This window comes from Leiobunum rupestre, chromosome 10, assembly GCF_980474605.1.
Source record: "Leiobunum rupestre chromosome 10, qqLeiRupe1.1.hap1, whole genome shotgun sequence".
NCBI lineage: Eukaryota > Metazoa > Arthropoda > Arachnida > Opiliones > Sclerosomatidae > Leiobunum > Leiobunum rupestre.
This window is the reverse complement of record NC_143393.1, coordinates 42097153-42120867: the sequence shown is the minus strand read 5'-3', so window position 1 is coordinate 42120867 and position 23715 is coordinate 42097153. Positions and strand designations below refer to the sequence as shown.

Genomic DNA, 23715 nt, shown 5'->3' with positions numbered 1-23715 from the left:
TTAGCGTGTTTAAAGGCTACCTGCGTTCTCCTTGTGTTTGTTGCTCCTAGGTGGCACCATGAAGTTCTAGATACTTCTCAAACTCAGGAAATTGCCTGGTGCCCTCTAGTGCCTATATTTTCATATCGCTGTGAAAAATTTGGACTACAAATTATAATTTATTATTATTATTTATTGGTATTGTTATTATTTTATAGTTATAAATAATAATATTTTAGTCAACTTGAAAAATTATCTTCCCATGTTTGAATCTTCAATCAGAGCGGGGGAAAATATCCCACTGTTTCTTTTTCCAGATGGCGCTACAAACAGATTCTTAGGGCGTTTCCATTCTGAAAAGTATATGATCATGGCAGTAAGGGAACAATATTATCGTAGATAGTTCTTAGTTACTTCTACGCGTTCTTGGTATACACAAATAAGATAAAGATACGCCACGTAAAACTACCAAAGGTATTGTATTTGTTTCCTCGATTAAGGAATTTCGTAGTCGTTAGGATAAAAATGAAAGTTATACGAAGAAAAATAAGTAAACGTCGATCGGTTTGGCACAGAGCGAGAGGACACGATTTCTTTGGAGTCGGAATAGCCAAAGTCATATTTCAAGGCCTGCTTTCGAATTGGAAGGGGGGGGGGGAGGGGTGATTTTAAGGATTCTAGACCCGATCTCTTTCGAGAAACCTCCTTTTTTTCGGTCCTAAACAAAAGGGTCGAAAATCTGTGCCGCTTTATATTGGAATCTGGAGCGACGTTGTTTCTGGACATTTCAGTTAACGCTGGAATGGCGAGGTGAAGTTTGCGCTCCGAGAAATGACGTATCGTTTTTGTCAATTTGCTTCATTTTTCGGGGGTTGGGTAGGGGGGGGGGGCGGAGGCTATTGGTTTTAAATCCGCCCTAATGCTTTCGGGTCCATATGGCCCTCGTGAATTTTACGTGTATTTGCGGAATGTCCTTAATTCGGGCCAACCGTCGTTTCTACTTCGAGGTTTTTTATCATTTTCTTTCTCAATTCCTTTATTTGTACGCTCAGCAGACGACAGTATTCTTGATTGGGTCAATAATGGAGTTTTATGTCCAAACAAATGTGCAAAATGTAAATATTTAACCATAATATATGTATGTTTACTAAAAGGCGTTTTAAAATTAGGACCAATCTTACGCTCTAGAGCAGTGGCGGCCCCTACGCGCCCTCAAGATTAAGAGCAGTGGCGGCCCCTACGCGTCCTCAAGATTAAGAGCAGTGGCGGCCCCTACGCGCCCTCAAGATTAAGAGCAGTGGCGGCCCCTACGCGTCCTTAAGATTAAGAGCAGTGGCGGCCCCTACGCGTCCTCAAGATTAAGAGCAGTGGCGGCCCCTACGCGTCCTCAAGATTACCCTAAGCACCCCTTAGAGTAAGAGGAAGGTTAATCCTTATAATATGATTCATGAATTTAACATAAATATATGGTGATGACACTATGAAAGATATTTTTAATCTGCCCCAGTTCACTTAATATAATTGAATAGACCTATAAGAGAATCACCTCATTTAGCCGAAGTGCCATAAAACAAGAAAATTAATTACCTATTAGCTAATAACAGCTCTAATTTTCTAGACCATACTCATTTATCAACCGACAATGTATATTCAAAGTTTTCAACAAAGAATAATGATGCTAGGGGTACTTTCGTAACAGGATAGCGGAGTGTTTTTTAATAATCCCCTTTTGGCGGATTATCCACCAGGGGCGCGAAAAAGGTAACATCATTAAAAAAGTACTTAAATAAAAAATGAATTCGCCGGGGTCCTATCATAACTTTTTCAAACTCAACAGCGGCACAATTTGGAAAGTCATCTAGTTTTATTTTATCTTAAGCCTTTGTAACCACAGCCAAAAATGAAACGAGAAAAACCAAGTCATTTTTGGTGTTAGTCTTCTAATTTCCCTAATCCGTTGAGAGAGATTTGGATAAATTATTTCTTTATGAACGTCATAAGAATCTGTCTTCGGGGCCCTCGCATCCCGTTTCAGGTTGTACACGAGAGGGATTATTTTCGACTGTTTTCCGATTAAAACTTCTCTCCTTTTTACACACAATCCCTGGGGATTTGCGTGTATTATTTTCACGTATGGTTCTCGTACGATTTTTCGCGGTACGTTAGATGTACCATGACACATGATACGTCAATCAATTGGAAATATCCTGTCCTCGTCGGCATTGTTAAGATTTGTGAAATCGGGGTCCCGGAAGTGGGGAATCTGCCCATTTTATTAATTTTTAGCGATTTTCGTTTTAAAATCTACATACTTTTCTTAAATTAGGATCGATTTAGATGAATATTAATAATTATTTTTAGTTAGTACCAGGGTTGGCTTGATTTAAATCGTGATTTAAATTAATGATTTAAAAAAAAGCATTGATTTAAATCAATTTTTATATAGTATTTTTGAAATAGAAAAACCTCGCCAATTGCTATAATTTAGGTTTAAATATAGTCTTACTTCTACTTTCCCCCTAATGTTGCATTGGATTCTACCTGTGGGTGGAGATTCCGCCTAATTTATTTTGTTAAATACCAAAAATGGTTTTAAAAAATTAAAACAAATGATTATTAGCGTAAATTTAATAAATTCATTATACATAAACATAGATTAAGTCTTTAAAAATTAAAACATTTTTTAGGTAAAATTATGATACTAAATTATATAAAACTTTGAAATTTTAATTAAAATCAAAAAATCAATAAAAATCCGATTTAAATAAAAAAACGATTTATTTGATTTAAAAAAAAATCAAAAAATTGCCAACCCTGGTTAGTACTGATAATTTTTGAACTACTTTCGGTTGCATTAAGAAATTTTAATTTTTAGAGATTTCTGGCCAATTTGCTGGACCCCACAACCGGCGTACGTAGTATTGTCATATTTGAATTTCGTGCCGATTGATACAGACGCCATCTAACTCGTATTAAGGATAGATATACCGTGGCTTATATGATACTGAATGTTTTTAAAATGTGAATGCGGTTTACTTCTCGAATTTCAAACCGCGTTTTTTTAATATTTGAAACATGTTTGAGAAAAGGTAAAAACATGTTTCAAGTAAATAACAGTGTTTATGTATACTTTTCCCCAAAAACTTTTATTTATTTATGATACTACGGTATTTCGCATTTTAAAGTTAGATAAGTACTTCGAACTAACAAGGAGACTATACCGAGGTGTTACACAGCGATTTTGTTCAAACTAGGGGGATTGGTAGACCTTCATGTAACTTGAAAAATCCTAAAGGGATTTTATTTAATGAGCAACGGTTTTGCCATGGCAACGAAAAATGTTTTTGACAACATAAAATGGAAATTTTCCCATTGAAAATAGCATGCCCTGTGAAAAAATTTTAAAAATTTAAAAAAATTTAAAATACCAAACTTATAAAAAAATTTATAAAAATTGACGAAAAAAATGAACCGATATGGCTAAAATTGGAAAAAATGTGAGAAGAAATAAAAAATACAAACATGGAAAAAAAATTTCAAAATTGAAAACAAATTGACCAAAAACAGTAGTTTCGATCAAAATTCATAGGAATTTATAAGTTGTGTAAATGTGGATTAATGTATAGATAAATTGCGATTTTTTTAAAAACAAAGTCAATTAGATCAAACTTGACCAAAATTGAAAAATAATAGATCTAAATTAGCCCAATTTTAAAGTTTTGTAAAAATTATATAAAAATAAACTAAATTCGACCAACTATCTCAAAATTGAAAAATGTTAATAACACTAAAAAAAATTATAAAAATCATTAGTTTCGATCCAAAACGATCAAAATTGATAGGAATTGATGGAAATTTATTTATATAGTTAAATTGCCTTTTTTAATTATTTTCCAAATTTAGAAAATAATAGATCAAAATTTTTAATTATTTAAAAAAAAAGTATAATTTTTTTAAAAAAATCAGTAGTTTCGATCAAAAACCGCATTAATTTCCAATCTATATCCGTAGTTGTTTTGGTTCTAAAGTTCTAAAAAATTATTTACTTGTTAAATAATAAATAAAAAATAAATGAAATTCATTAAAAATTATTTATATTTATTTATTTATTTAACGAAACAGTATTTATTTAATCATAAGGTATAATAATGTTTGGTTTTTAAAATAAATGTTAACTATAGCGAAATAAATTGTGTTCAGTTAGTATATTTTGTCGTCAATATTGATTTCTTCGTGTATACTAAAAATTAGTTGGTATGATTTAATATTTAACATTTAACAGGTGTAGTACGATTTTTCGTTTTTCTCCATAGGGAAAAATGGCATATCAGATTTTAAGTAGTCCTATGACACGTATCACCATAAAAAATTTCATAACCTTTCCACCTTTACCACCCGAGACCCGAGATACACGCGATTTACCATTTTTCCCTATGGAGAAAAATGAAAAATGGTAAAAAACGTCAAGTAAAAAAAATACCTCGATGTGGTTCCATATCAGGTTTTAAGTAGCACTGTGACACGTATTACCATAAAAAAATTCATAACTTTACCACCTTTACCACGCAGGCTACACGCGATTTACCATTTTTATTCCTAAAGTTGCGGGGATGCGGTGCAATTTAGAACAAAAATTTTAAAAACACAATTAAACTAAGATGCGCGCGTCCTCGGCAACAAAGGCGTTTTTTGCTTATAAAGGTTTTTCCAGTCGGTTTTTTTGAAAAATAAAATTTAGGTAGTCGAGAGTATAGTTCAAGCCACGTGTATATTAATTTTCAGAGCTGTATACCAATTTCGAACAATTTATCACCATGCGCTCTCACTATTAGGTATTACCGTATACACGAAGAAACGAATATTGACGACAAAATATACTAACTGAACACAATTTATTTCGCTATAGTTAACATTTATTTTAAAAACCAAACATTATTATACCTTATGATTAAAAAATACCGTTTCGTTAAATAAATATAAATACTTTGTAATGAATTTCATTTATTTTTTATTTATCAAGTAAATAATATTTTAGAACTTTTAGAAACAAAACAACTACGGATATAGATTGGAAATTAATTCGGTTTTTTGATCGAAACTACTGCTTTTGTTAAAAAAATTATACTTTTTTTTTACAAAATTAAAAAATTTTGCCAATTTTGATCTATTATTTTCCAAATTTGGAAAATAATTAAAAAAAATAGCAATTTATCTATATAAATAAATTTCCATCAATTCCTATCAATTTTGATCGTTTTCGATCGAAACTATTGATTTTTATATTTTTTTAGTGTTATTAACATTTTTCAATTTTGAAAAAAAAATATTTCAAACAATTTTGAGATAGTTGGTCGAATTTAGTTTATTTTTATATAATTTTTATAAAACTTTAAAATTGGGCTAATTTAGATCTATTATTTTTCAATTTTGGTCAAGTTTGATCTAATTGACTTTGTTTTTCAAAAAATCGCAATTTATCTATACATTAATCCACATTTACACAACTTATAAATTCCTATGAATTTTGATCGAAACTACTGTTTTTGATAATTTTTTTTTCAATTTTGGAAAAAAAATTATTTTAATCAATTTTGAAATATTTTTTTCCATGTTTGTATTTTTTATTTTTTCTCAAATTTTTTCCAATTTTAGCCATATCGGTTCATTTTCACCTATTTGGTTCAAATGTGAATTTATAGCGAAGCCCCAAATCTTGACTTTTGGAAGGATTTGGGGCTCCCCTATAAATTCACAAAGTAGGTCATGATCAAGGTTGGACATAAGGCACTAGTCACGGCATTTGACTATGCTCTGACTACTAAAATTAATCGAAATATGGGTGCTCACTAGTCAATTTGAGTAGTGGAAAATTTACCTAAATATTCATAAATAATGGCGAATATGGCGTATCATAAATTCATCAGTCATCAATTCCTTTTTATTCAAAAAAAATTGTGATCGGCCAAAGTCATGTATCTCAAGTGATAATAAACTACTATTTTATTTCTGACGGGTAAAGCAAAATGTTGGCTGACCTTCTTGTTTTTATACCCCCCTTTTTACCCCCACTAGTCAGTGACTACTAAAATAAATTAAGATAGGAGGCTCACTAGTCAGGCTGACTACTAAAAAAATATCCTTATGTTCAACCCTGGTCATGACCTACCTTTCCTACCCCCTGACGCCGCCACTGACCAGAAGATTTAAGAAAATGAAATATAAGAAAGTAGAGTGGCAGGACGCCAGGATATAATTGGAATAAAAAAACGTCATAGGGCAAAATGTCTTACTGTACTTTGAAATCGCAGAACATCCAGAAAGAATGCTATTATTGTCTTACCGATAACGCTATTGTTGGCGATGTGCTATCGATGAAATTAAGGAGATGGTCTTACTCGTTTCCATTCAGGGCAGAGCGTTCGATTGTTTGATCGGGCTTGATGGGTCATGGCCATAAGGCGAGTTGACCTGGGTCGCGGGAGGATGTCATTTTAGCCCATCTAGTATTGATGACGCGGGTAAACTTTACCGTGTCCAATCCTAATGTAGGAATTAAAGATTAGCTAGCGTTTATTTTTTACTTACGATAAAGTTTTTTAAGGTTTTTACTAGGCATTGACATCACATCAGTAGTATTAACAGCGCTTCCCGATGGTTTCTCAGAAATAGCACGGGTGAAGCGGGAGGGAATTGACCTGGTGAGGCACTATTGATTCCAATTAGAGAAGACTGTTTGCTCTTCCGATGTTGACGTTGCGTCTCACTTTTTATCTCACTTTCTTCCCTGGGAAATTTGATATATACAGGGTATTTTGGCTGTTCCGACCAATGATTTTTTACGAAAACTACTTAACCCTAAAAATTTTAAATTTGTACCTCAAGTAAATACGTCGGGGTACATTGATTGCTGAAATATCATCGTTTTCTGCAAATATTTTCTCACTTTTAGAAAAATTATTGCAAGATCAATTTTGCCAGTTAATAATTTGTAGAGTATCATGTGAAACCTACGAATACCTTTGCTTCGATGGAAAAAGACCTATTTTTCACTGAATAACCCCTCCGAGGGGGGCACGCCAAAAGAAATTTGTTTGATCCAGAAAAGCGATAATCGCGCACTTTATTTACTCGTCTAAAATTTCAATCACTATTGTTGTTGCGAACGTTTTTTAGCCTTTAAAAACCTTGGAAAAGGATTTTGGATCATAGATGTTGTTCACGTACATTTTGGGTATTTAAATGGAAGTCACTTTTCGTTTAACATCATCGAGATCGTCAATCTTTCGAAGTGCGGTTCGAGATCGTCAATCTTTCGAAGTGCGGTTCGAGATCGTCAATCTTTCGAAGTGCGGTTCGAGATCGTCAATCTTTCGAAGTGCGGTTCGAGATCGTCAATCTTTCGAAGTATGGTTCGAGATCGTCAATCTTTCGAAGTGCGGTTCGAGATCGTCAATCTTTCGAAGTGCGGTTCGAGATCGTCAATCTTTCGAAGTATGGTTCGAGATCGTCAATCTTTCGAAGTGCGGTTCGAGATCGTCAATCTTTCGAAGTGCGGTTCGAGATCGTCAATCTTTCGAAGTGCGGTTCGAGATCGTCAATCTTTCGAAGTATGGTTCGAGATCGTCAATCTTTCGAAGTGCGGTTCGAGATCGTCAATCTTTCGAAGTACGGTTCGAGATCGTCAATCTTTCGAAGTGCGGTTCGAGATCGTCAATCTTTCGAAGTGCGGTTCGAGATCGTCAATCTTTCGAAGTGCGGTTCGAGATCGTCAATCTTTCGAAGTACGGTTCGAGATCGTCAATCTTTCGAAGTGCGGTTCGAGATCGTGAATCTTTCGAAGTGCGGTTCGAGATCGTCAATCTTTCGAAGTACGGTTCGAGATCGTCAATCTTCCGAAGTGCGGTTCGAGATCGTGAATCTTTCGAAGTGCGGTTCGAGATCGTCAATCTTTCGAAGTGCGGTTCGAGATCGTGAATCTTTCGAAGTGCGGTTCGAGATCGTCAATCTTTCGAAGTGCGGTTCGAGATCGTGAATCTTTCGAAGTGCGGTTCGAGATCGTCAATCTTTCGAAGTACGGTTCGAGATCGTGAATCTTTCGAAGTGCGGTTCGAGATCGTCAATCTTTCGAAGTGCGGTTCGAGATCGTGAATCTTTCGAAGTGCGGTTCGAGATCGTCAATCTTTCGAAGTATGGTTCGAGATCGTCAATCTTTCGAAGTGCGGTTCGAGATCGTGAATCTTTCGAAGTGCGGTTCGAGATCGTCAATCTTTCGAAGTGCGGTTCGAGATCGTCAATCTTTCGAAGTGCGGTTCGAGATCGTCAATCTTTCGAAGTACGGTTCGAGATCGTCAATCTTTCGAAGTGCGGTTCGAGATCGTGAATCTTTCGAAGTGCGGTTCGAGATCGTCAATCTTTCGAAGTACGGTTCGAGATCGTCAATCTTTCGAAGTGCGGTTCGAGATCGTCAATCTTTCGAAGTGCGGTTCGAGATCGTCAATCTTTCGAAGTACGGTTCGAGATCGTCAATCTTTCGAAGTGCGGTTCGAGATCGTCAATCTTTCGAAGTGCGGTTCGAGATCGTCAATCTTTCGAAGTACGGTTCGAGATCGTCAATCTTTCGAAGTACGGTTCGAGATCGTCAATCTTTCGAAGTGCGGTTCGAGATCGTCAATCTTTCGAAGTGCGGTTCGAGATCGTCAATCTTTCGAAGTACGGTTCGAGATCGTCAATCTTTCGAAGTGCGGTTCGAGATCGTCAATCTTTCGAAGTGCGGTTCGAGATCGTCAATCTTTCGAAGTGCGGTTCGAGATCGTCAATCTTTCGAAGTACGGTTCGAGATCGTCAATCTTTCGAAGTGCGGTTCGAGATCGTGAATCTTTCGAAGTGCGGTTCGAGATCGTCAATCTTTCGAAGTGCGGTTCGAGATCGTCAATCTTTCGAAGTACGGTTCGAGATCGTCAATCTTTCGAAGTGCGGTTCGAGATCGTCAATCTTTCGAAGTATGGTTCGAGATCGTCAATCTTTCGAAGTGCGGTTCGAGATCGTCAATCTTTCGAAGTGCGGTTCGAGATCGTCAATCTTTCGAAGTGCGGTTCGAGATCGTCAATCTTTCGAAGTGCGGTTCGAGATCGTCAATCTTTCGAAGTGCGGTTCGAGATCGTCAATCTTTCGAAGTATGGTTCGAGATCGTCAATCTTTCGAAGTGTGGTTCGAGATCGTCAATCTTTCGAAGTATGGTTCGAGATCGTCAATCTTTCGAAGTATGGTTCGAGATCGTCAATCTTTCGAAGTATGGTTCGAGATCGTCAATCTTTCGAAGTATTGTTCGAGATCGTCAATCTTTCGAAGTATGGTTCGAGATCGTGAATCTTTCGAAGTGCGGTTCGAGATCGTCAATCTTTCGAAGTGCGGTTCGAGAACGTCAATCTTTCGAAGTATGGTTCGAGATCGTCAATCTTTCGAAGTGCGGTTCGAGATCGTGAATCTTTCGAAGTGCGGTTCGAGATCGTCAATCTTTCGAAGTACGGTTCGAGATCGTCAATCTTTCGAAGTGCGGTTCGAGATCGTCAATCTTTCGAAGTGCGGTTCGAGATCGTCAATCTTTCGAAGTATGGTTCGAGATCGTCAATCTTTCGAAGTACGGTTCGAGACCGTCAATCTTTCGAAGTGCGGTTCGAGATCGTCAATCTTTCGAAGTGTGGTTCGAGATCGTCAATCTTTCGAAGTATGGTTCGAGATCGTCAATCTTTCGAAGTGCGGTTCGAGATCGTGAATCTTTCGAAGTGCGGTTCGAGATCGTGAATCTTTCGAAGTGCGGTTCGAGATCGTCAATCTTTCGAAGTATGGTTCGAGATCGTCAATCTTTCGAAGTGCGGTTCGAGATCGTGAATCTTTCGAAGTGCGGTTCGAGATCGTCAATCTTTCGAAGTGCGGTTCGAGATCGTCAATCTTTCGAAGTATGGTTCGAGATCGTCAATCTTTCGAAGTGCGGTTCGAGATCGTCAATCTTTCGAAGTATGGTTCGAGATCGTCAATCTTTCGAAGTATGGTTCGAGATCGTGAATCTTTCGAAGTATGGTTCGAGATCGTGAATCTTTCGAAGTGCGGTTCGAGATCGTCAATCTTTCGAAGTGCGGTTCGAGATCGTCAATCTTTCGAAGTGCGGTTCGAGATCGTCAATCTTTCGAAGTATGGTTCGAGATCGTCAATCTTTCGAAGTACGGTTCGAGATCGTCAATCTTTCGAAGTGCGGTTCGAGATCGTCAATCTTTCGAAGTGCGGTTCGAGATCGTCAATCTTTCGAAGTGTGGTTCGAGATCGTCAATCTTTCGAAGTGCGGTTCGAGATCGTGAATCTTTCGAAGTGCGGTTCGAGATCGTGAATCTTTCGAAGTGCGGTTCGAGATCGTCAATCTTTCGAAGTATGGTTCGAGATCGTCAATCTTTCGAAGTGCGGTTCGAGATCGTGAATCTTTCGAAGTATGGTTCGAGATCGTCAATCTTTCGAAGTGCGGTTCGAGATCGTGAATCTTTCGAAGTGCGGTTCGAGATCGTCAATCTTTCGAAGTGCGGTTCGAGATCGTCAATCTTTCGAAGTATGGTTCGAGATCGTCAATCTTTCGAAGTGCGGTTCGAGATCGTCAATCTTTCGAAGTATGGTTCGAGATCGTCAATCTTTCGAAGTGCGGTTCGAGATCGTCAATCTTTCGAAGTATGGTTCGAGATCGTCAATCTTTCGAAGTGCGGTTCGAGATCGTCAATCTTTCGAAGTGCGGTTCGAGATCGTCAATCTTTCGAAGTGCGGTTCGAGATCGTCAATCTTTCGAAGTGCGGTTCGAGATCGTCAATCTTTCGAAGTATGGTTCGAGATCGTGAATCTTTCGAAGTGCGGTTCGAGATCGTGAATCTTTCGAAGTGCGGTTCGAGATCGTCAATCTTTCGAAGTATGGTTCGAGATCGTCAATCTTTCGAAGTATTGTTCCAAATCGTCAATCTTTCGAAGTATGGTTCGAGATCGTCAATCTTTCGAAGTGCGGTTCGAGATCGTCAATCTTTCGAAGTGCGGTTCGAGATCGTCAATCTTTCGAAGTGCGGTTCGAGATCGTCAATCTTTCGAAGTGCGGTTCGAGATCGTCAATCTTTCGAAGTGCGGTTCGAGATCGTCAATCTTTCGAAGTATGGTTCGAGATCGTCAATCTTTCGAAGTGCGCTTCGAGATCGTCAATCTTTCGAAGTGCGGTTCGAGATCGTCAATCTTTCGAAGTGCGGTTCGAGATGGTCAATCTTTCGAAGTGCGGTTCGAGATCGTCAATCTTTCGAAGTATGGTTCGAGATCGTGAATCTTTCGAAGTGCGGTTCGAGATCGTGAATCTTTCGAAGTGCGGTTCGAGATCGTCAATCTTTCGAAGTATGGTTCGAGATCGTGAATCTTTCGAAGTGCGGTTCGAGATCGTGAATCTTTCGAAGTGCGGTTCGAGATGGTCAATCTTTCGAAGTGCGGTTCGAGATCGTCAATCTTTCGAAGTATGGTTCGAGATCGTGAATCTTTCGAAGTGCGGTTCGAGATCGTGAATCTTTCGAAGTGCGGTTCGAGATCGTCAATCTTTCGAAGTGCGGTTCGAGATGGTCAATCTTTCGAAGTGCGGTTCGAGATCGTCAATCTTTCGAAGTATGGTTCGAGATCGTGAATCTTTCGAAGTGCGGTTCGAGATCGTGAATCTTTCGAAGTGCGGTTCGAGATCGTCAATCTTTCGAAGTATGGTTCGAGATCGTGAATCTTTCGAAGTGCGGTTCGAGATCGTGAATCTTTCGAAGTGCGGTTCGAGATCGTCAATCTTTTGAAGTATGGTTCGTTATTCAAGAGCGGAGCGTACCGAAATTGTGGCCATGTATTTTGAAGAAGGTGGCCGAAATCCCAGAAGAGTGATGAGGTTTCTCAAGTGCCAGAAGTGGGTAAACGCTTCGTTTCAAAACCGCCAATCAAAGCTCTGAGAATTCGAATCTAGGGTACGGAGTTCTATATTATCTATGCTATTAGCGTAGCAGATTATTATTATTTAGATTATTATTAATAGTATTATTAGTATTATTATCGTTTTAATAAGATATAACACCAATTATAAATGGTAAAGATTTAAAAACGTATAAGATTATGGCGCCATGAAAGCTACCACCACAATTAAGTAGTTAACACGAGGATCCTGAATTATTTATAAATATAATAAACTTCAAACATTTCGAACCCGTCCAAATTCTTAAGTTCGTATCATCAAATTGACCATCGGTCATTTAAAACATCTCTCACTTCCGAGGCACAGACACGCCTCCTTTAGAATACGCCATCTAGTGAATCACAAGGGTGATACTTCTGATTATTGTGCTACTTGTGGTATAGTTATGTTGGGTTGCTATCATACTTCTGATTATTGTGCTACTTGTGGTATAGTTATGTTGGGTTGCTATCATACTTCTGATTATTGTGCTACTTGTGGTATAGTTATGTTGGGTTCCTATCATACTTCTGATTATTGTGCTACTTGTGGTATAGTTATGTTGGGTTGCTATCATACTTCTGATTATTGTGCTACTTGTGGTATAGTTATGTTGGGTTCCTATCATACTTCTGATTATTGTGCTACTTGTGGTATAGTTATGTTGGGTTCCTATCATACTTCTGATTATTGTGCTACTTGTGGTATAGTTATGTTGGGTTGCTATCATACTTCTGATTATTGTGCTACTTGTGGTATAGTTATGTTGGGTTCCTATCATACTTCTGATTATTGTGCTACTTGTGGTATAGTTATGTTGGGTTCCTATCATACTTCTGATTATTGTGCTACTTGTGGTATAGTTATGTTGGGTTCCTATCATACTTCTGATTATTGTGCTACTTTTGGTATAGTTATGTTGGGTTCCTATCATAATTCTTATTATTGTGCTACTTGTGGTATAGTTATGTTGGGTTCCTATCATACTTCTGATTATTGTGCTACTTGTGGTATAGTTATGTTGGGTTCCTATCATACTTCTGATTATTGTGCTACTTGTGGTATAGTTATGTTGGGTTGCTATCATACTTCTGATTATTGTGCTACTTGTGGTATAGTTATGTTGGGTTCCTATCATACTTCTGATTATTGTGCTACTTGTGGTATAGTTATGTTGGGTTCCTATCATACTTCTGATTATTGTGCTATTTGTGGTATAGTTATGTTGGGTTCCTATCATACTTCTGATTATTGTGCTACTTGTGGTATAGTTATGTTGGGTTCCTATCATACTTCTGATTATTGTGCTACTTGTGGTATAGTTATGTTGGGTTCCTATCATAATTCTTATTATTGTGCTACTTGTGGTATAGTTATGTTGGGTTCCTATCATACTTCTTATTATTGTGCTACTTGTGGTATAGTTATGTTGGGTTCCTATCATACTTCTGATTATTGTGCTACTTGTGGTATAGTTATGTTGGGTTCCTATCATACTTCTGATTATTGTGCTACTTGTGGTATAGTTATGTTGGGTTCCTATCATACTTCTGATTATTGTGCTACTTGTGGTATAGTTATGTTGGGTTCCTATCATACTTCTGATTATTGTGCTACTTGTGGTATAGTTATGTTGGGTTCCTATCATACTCCCGTTTATCGTGTTAAGTGTGGTATAATTGTGTAGGGGCAACCCCTCATGCCTATAGGGTTCCTATCATACTTCTGATTAATGTGTTACTTGTGGCATAATTATTTAATAATAAAATAATAATCAGCTAGGCTAATACCCAAGGCACCACCTTAGGCCCAAGTCATCTAGCGACTTATAATGCCTTTTAACCGGTGGCCGGGTTGCAATGCGTAGGAGGGTGGTGACAAGCCCTTTATGCCACGCGAGCCAACAGCTCCCTACACTAACTATTACCCTTAGCCTCAACAATTTTTTATGGAAGAGGAAACCGAAGAAATAGAGGAATTAACCCTGAAAATTTATAAAAGTCGAAATAAAATTATCAAAATTTCTGGCATCTTTTCCTTCCGCCTTTAATTTTAGTTCATCGGCGACTTCCCTCAGCCCATTAAATATTCCAAACAAAAGCGTGAACTATGATGGATGAGGTAGCGTACTAAGACCCGCATCCGCACCCACTCCCATCCGGCTTACTTTCATCACCGCACCCGCCCTTTTACTATAAATTTCCGGAGGACAGAAGAACAGTGCTGGATGCCAAAAGGGGGCCGCGATGAGACGCGTAAATATAAATTATTCTCGGTGCTCGTAGTGGCTCTGGGTTGGAATCCTTGCAGACGAAATAAGGAACATCTCGCGGAGTCACTTTTTGCCGCTTCTTCGCATCTTTTTCGTGACCGTCATTTGGTTTAACTCGCCAGATACGAGAGGAAATTTAAAGATGTACAGTGTGATTATCTTTGGTTACACCTTTTTTTGATTCACCAGTTTTAAACTATAGTTTCACGCCGGTCAACAACTAAAGTCGGGCACCGGTGCGAGGAAAGCGCGTTGATTTGGACTCCGGTGCGAGGAAACAGCGTTGATTCGGACTCCGGTGCGAGGAAAGCGCGTTGATTCGGACGCCGGTGCGAGGAAAGCGCGTTGATTTGGACTCCGGTGCGAGGAAACAGCGTTGATTCGGACTCCGGTGCGAGGAAAGCGCGTTGATTCGGACGCCGGTGCGAGGAAACCGCGTTGTTTTGAACACCGGTGTGAGGAAACAGCGTTGATTCGGACGCCGGTGCGAGGAAAGCGCGTTGATTTGGACTCCGGTGCGAGGAAACAGCGTTGATTCGGACGCCGGTGCGAGGAAAGCGCGTTGATTCGGACGCCGGTGCGAGGAAACCGCGTTGATTCGGACGCCGGTGCGAGGAAACAGCGTTGATTCGGACGCCGGTGCGAGGAAACCGCGTTGATTCGGACGCCGGTGCGAGGAAACCGCGTTGATTCGGACGCCGGTGCGAGGAAACCGCGTTGATTCGGACGCCGGTGCGAGGAAACCGCGTTGATTCGGACGCCGGTGCGAGGAAACCGCGTTGTTTTGAACACCGGTGCGAGGAAACAGCGTTGATTCGGACGCCGGTGCGAGGAAAGCGCGTTGATTTGGACTCCGGTGCGAGGAAACAGCGTTGATTCGGACGCCGGTGCGAGGAAAGCGCGTTGATTCGGACGCCGGTGCGAGGAAACCGCGTTGATTCGGACGCCGGTGCGAGGAAACAGCGTTGATTCGGACGCCGGTGCGAGGAAACCGCGTTGATTCGGACGCCGGTGCGAGGAAACCGCGTTGATTCGGACGCCGGTGCGAGGAAACCGCGTTGATTCGGACGCCGGTGCGAGGAAAGCGCGTTGATTCGGACGCCGGTGCGAGAAAAGCGCGTTGATTCGGACGCCGGTGCGAGGAAAGCGCGTTGATTCGGATGCCGGTGCGAGGAAAGCGCGTTGATTCGGACGCCGGTGCGAGGAAAGCGCGTTGATTCGGACGCCGGTGCGAGGAAAGCGCGTTGATTCGGACGCCGGTGCGAGGAAACCGCGTTGATTCGGACGCCGGTGCGAGGAAACAGCGTTGATTCGGACGCCGGTGCGAGGAAAGCGCGTTGATTCGGACGCCGGTGCGAGGAAACCGCGTTGATTCGGACGCCGGTGCGAGGAAACCGCGTTGATTCGGACGCCGGTGCGAGGAAAGCGCGTTGATTCGGACGCCGGTGCGAGAAAAGCGCGTTGATTCGGACGCCGGTGCGAGAAAAGCGCGTTGATTCGGACGCCGGTGCGAGGAAAGCGCGTTGATTCGGACGCCGGTGCGAGGAAAGCGCGTTGATTCGGACGCCGGTGCGAGGAAAGCGCGTTGATTCGGACGCCGGTGCGAGGAAAGCGCGTTGATTCGGACGCCGGTGCGAGGAAAGCGCGTTGATTCGGACGCCGGTGCGAGGAAAGCGCGTTGATTCGGACGCCGGTGCGAGGAAAGCGCGTTGATTCGGACGCCGGTGCGAGGAAAGCGCGTTGATTCGGACGCCGGTGCGAGGAAAGCGCGTTGATTCGGACGCCGGTGCGAGGAAAGCGCGTTGATTCGGACGCCGGTGCGAGGAAAGCGCGTTGATTCGGACGCCGGTGCGAGGAAACCGCGTTACTTTAAAGGAATCGGAGATTATAGTCACTTTTAAAAAATTGTACACACATTATTACTAAAATTCCTTACTTTCTGGTATTTCTCATAATAGTTCTTTGATTTTCAGATGTTTCACTCATTTTTTCGATGTTGTACAGTGATTTTCTGAAGTGAATTTTCCATTTCACCTACTATTTTAAGTGTTCAAACACCTAATGACTCAAGGGGTTGGGAATATGAGTAGGTTTAAAATGAGACGAAAATTTAGTATGGTCAAAGCTACTAAACTGGTGTTAAAGGATTGGATTTAAGATAAGAAACAGCCCCCCTTTCCACGCCACTGGGTTTCAAATCTTTCAATCTGAGGATTTTCGATTTGAAAATATTTGGAAACTATATCAATCGCTTCGTATGGATCTTTCCTTCAGAGAAACAGCCCACCGAGGCATCTAATCCGCATCATCCCACGCCCGGAATGTATTCATCACCTCGTACACGCAGTCGTTCTTGCACGTTTCGTTAAATATATATTTCCGTTTTAACGACACGGAATTTCTCTATTCCTCGTAGTATACTTTTCATCGTATTAAGCTAGTCGCGCCCATCAGCGCGCACCAGCCTCCCGATCGCCGCCACTCAAACTTCACCCCACCGTCTACCCGTAAGCCGCGCTATCCGTTGACGGAATCAACGGCGGCGTTGCAGTTAGTAGAAGATGAATGCCCACACCCGGACACGCGCCGAATTCTCTAGTTATTTGCATAATAAAACATTGGCGCATTTTGCCGGTCTTTTATTTTAAAAGAGAAGTGGATAAAAAGGAGAGTGCGTTTCTGTAGGAACGGCCCCTCCTTGGGTAAAAATCCATCGCGGCCGAGGCATCTTTTGGCCTCCGAGCGTCGAAAGGAGAGAGTCATCTTCTCAGCCTCTCGGAAAGCGGATCGTTCCTCCGGCGAACGCCCGCCGAGATCGCCTTGTTTTGCCGCATTCGGCGGACCAACTTTCACCGCGCAGTCGAGGATTTCCAGTTGCTAGGGAATCACCGCGGTTTTTGGAGCTTCCGAAATGATCATTCTTAAGCCTTAGCGACGTACATCGCCGCTGCAACTCGACATTCCGACTCGCCTACTTTTCGGTAAATTAGACGCGTTTGGTCGCGAGTGTTTTCTCCCGCGTGCCTACGGATAAAACCCTTGCGTTCCAAGGTAAGCCTAACGCCTATTTAAATATCTCTCTTTCCTGTAACGTTTCTCTTTGAGGTTTTCCCGACTTCTTTCCGATCGTATTCGTACTAGACGAATCTATTGATTTCCCCCGTTTTTATCCCAATTTGCTTATCCGTCGCTCTATATACTAATGAATTTCTGCTTTTTGGTTTTTGGTGGGGAGGGGGGTTCCAACTCCGAATTTAGCTTTCCGAGGGGGGGGGGGAGGGCGGCTTTATGAATTAAACATGCCCCTGTCGGCTTATCAGCGCTCGAGGCCGCTCTGATCTGATGGCCCTCGTAGCCGATCCCGACTAGTGTAATATTTCATAATTTGCCTCTTCCTTGGAAACTCGGGGGTAATTTCACTTATCTCGAATAAGCTGGCTTCTTCGCTGATGGCTATATTTTTATGACTTTCATACTTTTTTACGGCTACGAGTAATTTATTTATGTTCTTTTCCGTTTTTAAGATCTCCGCCGTAGAATTATTTCCGAGATTAAGTTGGTATGATTTTAATTTTTAGACAAAAATGCACTATGCGCAATTGAAAGTTAGAGTTTATCGTCAATTCTATTTCGGGTTCTTTGTTAATATCGTATATTTACGATACAAACATTAGAAAATAGGAAAAAAAACGAAATTGTCGTCTTGTTTACGCGGCAGATATTTGTCTCGTCCCCCGAAGGTTCTGCTTCTCCCAGTACACGGATTTTTCGTCTATTTTTGATCTACTGTTTGTTTTTATGTTTATTTTAGATTAAAATAAAACGAAATATAATATATTGTAAATTTAAACTGATTGTATTTTCTATTTAAACGTAGGTTATTTCGAAAATATTTTTAGAAAGTGTTTGAGTTTGAATTAAACTCTTTAAAATTTTCGTCCATATACGGTGCTCCGGGCAAATGTAGTTTAAAGCGTAGGACGTTCGTCGTCATATAGGTATCTAAGGTAGATAGAAATAAGAAATTACGCGATTTTCTCTCGGAAGATGGCGTAGCGACCGGAATAATCGATACTTTTAGCGCTTTTTACTCCGTAAACGTCGGTATCTATTACGAAGAACTAGGTGATAGTCGGAAAGGTACAAACTGCACTGTCACCCGGCTCTATCGCGTAAGTCTCCGGTTAGACATGTGGGAAATAAAATAAAAAAGATGGAGGATTTCGGGAGATAGAGAGAGGAGGATTGAGGAAGCCGAGCCTGCAAGAAATACGCGCAAGTTGATTTTCGAATCTCGGGCTTCTCTTATATATATTCAACCACCAGCCGGCGCTTTATTATTGGCGCAAATTGAGCAAAACGACTTTTAACAAGCTTAGAATGCAAAGCGCATCGCGCTAGCCTCGCGTTCCTTTTTATTTCCTTCGCCAAAATGTGGAGTTTTCCCGAGGCTTATATTAAATTTGGGAGACGGTTTAGACTGACGGAAAACATACCAGAGTTTGCCAACCACTTCGATTCAATTCTTATTTCCGTTGTCCCGAAATAGCCCTTGAAAAAGAATCGCAATAATTTAGTTTAAAATAGGTTTTCCTTAAATACGAAATACCGTAACGTCAGAAGTATATAGTATTTCTCTTGCTGATAAGTATCCAGCGACACTTACAAGGAGATGACCCGAGGTGTAACGCACCGATTTTGTTCAAACTCGGGGGTTTGGTAGACCTTCATGTAACTTGAAAAACCCTAATGGGAAATGTCTCCATAGGCAACCGTTTTGCCATGGCAACCAAAAATGTTTTTGACAACACAAAATGGAAATTTTCCCATTGAAAATAGCATGGGAATCTGACCAATTAAGAAATTTTAATTTTTGAAAATGCTTCGAATAGAAAATATAAATAAAAAAAAACAATGAAAAAGTTCGAAATTAATTAAATTTTTTACAGGGGGTACCCTTAAAATTGGTCAGATTCACATGTTATACTCATTGGGAAAATTTTCATTTTGTGTTCAAAAACATTTTCGGTTGCCATGGCAAAACGGTTGCACATTGAATAAATTCCCTTTAGGGTTTTTCAAGTTACATAAAGGTCTACCAAACCCCCGAGTTTGAACAAAATCGGTGCGTTACACCTCGGGTCGTCTCCTTGTTAGTGTTATTTGCTGGAAACAAGGTACTTATATTTCCCTAAACACGTTTCGAAAATAAAAATTAAAATTGATGACGTCATCCAGAGGAGCCTCCGTTGATTTTCAATACGATCTCATCTGGCTGACATCACGATTTTACATAGCAACGCAAAACCCGTAACATTTTGATAAAAAACCATGCGATCGAGGCAACCTTATAGTTCTCTTTTTTACGAACCTTGAGCTGCACCCACATTTTTTTAAATTTTTGTATCGTATAAGCCGAAATCATGGTAGTTTTAGAGTGCGGAAAATTTTCCCGAAAATTACCGAAGCCTTCTTTCCGGAATATTAAAAAAAAGGGTTTTCATTTTATAATTAGCCTAATATTGTTCGCCAATTTAAATTTCACGGCATTTTCGCCTCATTTTGTAGAATCCAAAAGTCAAACTAAACTTCTAAACTAGTCTAGAATAAAAACCCTTAAAAAGTAATATATGTTTCAATTTTTTATTTTCTGATTTGCGGAAAATATTTTATATTTCCGGAAATTTAACAACTCTATTGTAGTTATCCCTAAGTAAGAACGCAAAGGGTCGGAGATTGTTCAAAATCCCGTGGAAAATTTGGGTTAAAATCTGCAAATACAAAATACAAAAATTTCCTTTTCATAGACTCTACAGGGTGGAAGCCTCAGCCGTGGTTCAGCCTCGCTACTTCTCCTAGTACACCAGAGTCCTACGGGTTGAGCACTTCTACAGGAGCTGGTATTCCACAAATAGACCAATGGGATAATTATAAGCGCATCTTTATCCAATCGCCCAAAAAAGAATTTGTAAGATGCGCTTCCAATTATCCCATTGGTCTATATTTGGCCTACCAGCGCCTGTAGAAGTGTTCCACCCGCAGTACTCTGGTGTACTAGGAGAAGTACCGAGGCTGGACCACGGCTGAAGCTTCCATCCTGTATATGGAAAATCCTTCAATGAAAATCCCGGATTTGGTTGAAAATCCTAAATCCCGCGGGCCAAAGTGCAAATGTCCGACCCTCGTATGAAAGCGTACATTCTTGGTGAAACAAAATGTTTTCCTTCGAAATAAGCTCTCGCATAGTATGGAACATACATTTCTAGGAAGCCAATTTTAGACCAAACATTTGCGCGAATCCGATTGTGAGTAAAAGTAAGAAGCTTTGCTAGAAAATAATGCATCGCGGCTTGTATTTACATTTGAAATGTAGGCCTATTTCAAAGCGACTTTTATTTTTCTGGCCGAATAAAATATGCTTATCTTCTTTTGGGTTACCTTAACGGTCGTTCGCCCTGTTTTAAAATCACCAGAGACCGTATTTTCATCCCTTTTCGTCCATACGGCTGCACTGATAAGGCTTTGAGAATCTATTATCCTATGGATTAAACCCCCCATCCCTTTGTCTTGTTGAATTATGTATTTTACATAACAGACCAAAAGTACCACTTTGAACTAGAATGCTTATGCGAAAACGCTATCCCCAAAATAACCTTGACCTAGTCCCGGCCCTGGAACCTTTCTACATAGCGCTACCTGAGAACGAAAGTCAAGGAAGTTTAAAAACCCCATTTTGAATTAACAAATTTTTAGTTTTATATCTATATATTATTTGTAATAATTAGAGTTGTTAATTTTCCGAAAAAAAAATTTGGAAAAATTTCCAGAAATTTTCCGCGAACCGGAAAAATTAAAAATTGAAACCTAAATTACTTTTTATGGGGTTTTAATGTTTTTAACTTTTTATCGATATAAAATGTCTAATATCAGTAAACATACTACAAAACATTAATAGTGTTATATTGATAATCAGTTTAAACTAGTCTAGAGGTTTAGTTTTACTTTTAGATTCGAAACAATTAGGCGAAAATACCGCTTTATTTAAATTTTCAAATCATATATTAGACTAATCATGGAATGAAAACTTTTTTTTATTTTTTTCGGAAAAATACCGAAAATTTTCCGACTTTCAACACTACAAAACATTTTCCTGAGTTGACATTTCGTATTAAATATTTTGTTTTCGAATAATTTTAAAAGTAGTTGGTGTAATAATTCGGTTTAATTGGGCGCCATCTAGTATAACTAAAAGCCTCTAAAAATTGTTAATCAGTTAAAACTAGTCTAGATGTTTAGATTTACTTTCAGATTCGAAAAAAATAGGTGAAAATGCCTCTTTATTTAAATATGCTAACAATGTATTAGATTAATCATGGAATGAAGACTTTTTTTATTTTTTTCGGAAAATTTTCTAACTTACAACACTATTTATACATAAAATGAACGATATAAATTAATAAAAATAAACGCATTAAACGCGTTCAATTAAGAAATTAAAAATAACTGAAATTAATTTAAGACGGTTGTTTGTCAGTTTTCTTTTCAGATTTAATTATAATTTTGTCTAAGATTTGGAAGAGTTACAACAGGGTGACTATTTTTCTTATATTTTTATTGCCTTCGTATAAATTCCTTTATTTTCATCCATTTTGACGTGTCATAAAACATCTAGTGTAAACACTTCCACTTTCGAACCAAATCTGGAAATTTACGGGCTTTGTAAATCCGCTAAGTGATCCAATAATGCAAGAAAGCATATACAAAAAATTATCAATATTCTAGGTGATTCGAATCAAAGTATAGCGATATGCAATAATTACCTTATTATTTTTCCTATATTTTTCTATTTAGTGTCGTATATTTTCCTATAATTCGCCTATTTAGTTTGCTATATTTCCTATAAATCCGATTTTATTTCCTGTATTTTCCTATAATTCGACTCTAAAATTCCTATTTTAATATAAAATTTTCAAAGCTTTTCCCTGGTGACCCTGGTTACAATTTTCGATAATAGATTGGTGATTTTCCGGGAAGTTCCAAAGACTAACAACTCGCGTAGTCATTTATGTGGTCATGGGCGAAACAGACTATCATACAAACAATTAAGAGTTCTTTGAATAGGAAATGTCATGCTTATAGTTTAAAAAATAAAATTAGTACTCTATTTAGTCTAAATAAAGATGTCAGTCTACAGAACTTAAGAAACGCTGAAGGTCCAAGAGTTAAAACCTGTGTAGAAGAGGCGTGATAAAAATCCGAATTGGTAGCAAATATCCTGAGACACGCGCTATAACTCCTGGTAGTGCTCTTCGCTCTGAACACCGGAGTGTGTAGGTTGGAACACTTCTACAGGCGCTAGTAGATCAATTATGTATCTTCGACAGGCAATTTGAAATCGCTGCAATAAAACATTAAAATATCGTTAGGCTTGACTATAATACAAAAGTTAATAGCAACATTAATATTTATATCCCCCCAAATTTAAATTCATTTTCTTACGAAACGAATTGTTTTAGGGTAAAAACAAAGAGTCTAAAAAGAAAATCGTTGTTCAATTATAAAAGTCCAATTTTCCCGTTTAATGGTTCCGAAACGTGTCTCCTTTTCTAGCGGGACAAAAATAAAAATAAGGCGAGACGGCGAGGTATAATAAATCTAATTACTTGAATATCATATGTCACCTGTAAAGGGGTAGGCTTAAAACAAATAGACCCTATTTAAACCACCCTGGGACATAAAAAAAAATTACGGGGACCATCTATTCGGAATAAAGAACATTCAAAAACCAGTGAATATCAAATTTCACATAACTTATGTCAGGTTTAATGCCTTTCACAAACTTATTCGACGAAGCTTTGGTTTATATAGCTAAGCCTAGGCCAGCGTAGAGGCTATCCTTAGCGACGCTTTGGATTTTTAGATTTGGACAAAAACGGATCAAAGCAACTGAAAACTATAACATAACCTATTTTTCAGGCGCCACCTACTAAACATTTCATGGCGCCATCTGTTGACTGAAAGGGAATTACACGTCTTTTTACAATTTTAAATATCATATATTGATAGATAATATTAAGTAGTTTAAACGTAAAATGTTTAATATACACACTAATTATTATTACTTATATGTTAAATATTAAGATTTATATATTAATTTAATACTAAATTTTAAACAATAATTAATATAAATTATACTACTATTATAATTTTAATTATATTATATTTTATTATACTAAATTATTTAAAATTAGAATATAATTCATATGACTGTAAATTTAGTAATATTATTTACCCACAGATGGCGTCTATGACATATTGCACAATTAAGCTCCGCCCACAAAATTAAAAAAGAGTAGATCCTGATAACGAAGGGATGAATGTTTGTTTGTTCCCAGCTGCTTCGATCCGTTCTTGATTTGGAGCCGCCGCTCGGGGTGGGTTTCGGTTTGTGTCCTAATTGATTGAATATGCGTTG

The 23715-nt window shown here is 38.9% G+C and overlaps 1 protein-coding gene across 6 annotated transcripts in view; it reads left to right on the top strand.

Moving 5' to 3' along the window:
- LOC149925924 (uncharacterized) overlaps positions 1–23715 on the top strand; it is a 107049-nt gene that overhangs the window by 22231 nt on the left and 61103 nt on the right. The window contains exon 1 of one of the 6 annotated variants that reach the window (XM_090160123.1): positions 16999–17291. The exons of the other annotated variants lie outside the window; for them this stretch is intronic. The gene's annotated coding sequence lies outside the window, so the exon portion shown is untranslated. Of the gene's footprint in view, positions 1–16998; positions 17292–23715 lie in introns of those variants that run through there. 6 annotated transcript variants of the gene reach the window in all.